We start from the raw sequence: 1,507 nt of genomic DNA, 5'->3' as shown, positions 1-1,507 counted from the left end.
CGAACGACCCGCTTAAATTATTAAGGCGAACGGTAGAGGAGTTAGGAATACCTATTGCATTGGGCTCTTGATACGCAACATCTTCTTCCTCGTCTTCCGCCTCTCCAAGTGTAGCCGCCCGGTAAATGTTTCGAGGGTGCACAAGTTTGACTACTTTCCACGCGTCACCCTTAGCAAGGTCATCAAGATAAAACACTTGTTTTACCGATATGGCAAAAACGAACGAGTCATCTTCGTAAGAACTTGTAGCAGTGTTCACCGATAATATTCCGTACTAATCGGTCTTCATGCTCTGCGGCCTAGTATCAAACCCTCTACACTTGAAGAGGTGCACTGTCATGCCTTGCCCATAAACGAGTTCCACCACTGAATGGAGAACACCGTAATAGTCAATTCTATTCCGCCCACCATGTGCAATGACCTTAGAATTCTGTGTTCTCCGTCTGCTGTCTCTCTGTTCGCATATAAATTGCACGCCATTCACCTTGCACATCGGATAAACTCTTGACATTATTGGCTTCATCGCTAGAAGTCTTAGTTCGTGCGACCAATTTAGGTGACCATCAAATTGAATATGGTTCATCTGCAACCAACCATTCAACTGTAAATATGGATAATTATGCAATAAACATAAACACGTACATAAATATTAAATTATGTACCCAGCCGCCAAAATAATCTGCAAACTCCATGTTGTGGTACTCGAGATCACCTTGAATGTCTGGACAATATAGATGGATGTCTTTCCAGTATTCAACTTCTCGACAGTTAATCAATACCCACCAGTGGGCAATGACTAGCTCATGTGGTTGCAACTTGTAGGAGTCTGGCAAAATTCCATACACTTCAACATCACTGGAGACTATGGAAAGATTGAATTTCGGTACATCTACCGGCATGGTTTGCGAAGTTTCCTTCAACGCTCCTAAATACAACTTCATGTAGGTGACGCACTCGTGCGCAATATATGCTTCAGCTATACATCCTTCAGGCGAAGATTTATTAGCCACATAATCTTTGTAGTGTCCAAGTTGCTTGTAAATCAAGTTGCAAAATGTTATGATTATTGAACATGTATATATATTGAGGAATTCAGGTGTAAAAAACGTACATTTCCATGGGATACATCCAAGTGTAGTGTACTGGACCGGACCGGTAAGCAACAATTGCTCGGGAAGATGGATCATCAGGTGAGGCATGATGTCAAAAAAATTTGGAGGAAATATCCTCTCAAATTTACACATGATATAAATGATGTCCTCTTGCATTTCCCGGAGGTTAGATTTTTTTCACTTCCCGTGTGCATAACTTCTGGAAAAATCTTGCCAACGCTACTAACGGCTCCACCACCTGACGGGAAGACGGTCGAATGAAAACNGGGAANAGACATTGTAGCAGGATATGACAGTCATGACTCTTCAACCCGTACATCTTATGTCCCGGAGTTCACACACCGGGCTATATTTCCTGCATAGCCTGAAGGATACTTCACACAACTCATCCACCT

The sequence above is a fragment of the Fragaria vesca genome, linkage group LG2, assembly GCF_000184155.1.
Source record: "Fragaria vesca subsp. vesca linkage group LG2, FraVesHawaii_1.0, whole genome shotgun sequence".
NCBI classification, from domain to species: domain Eukaryota; kingdom Viridiplantae; phylum Streptophyta; class Magnoliopsida; order Rosales; family Rosaceae; genus Fragaria; species Fragaria vesca.
Note: the sequence above shows the minus strand (reverse complement) of the source record.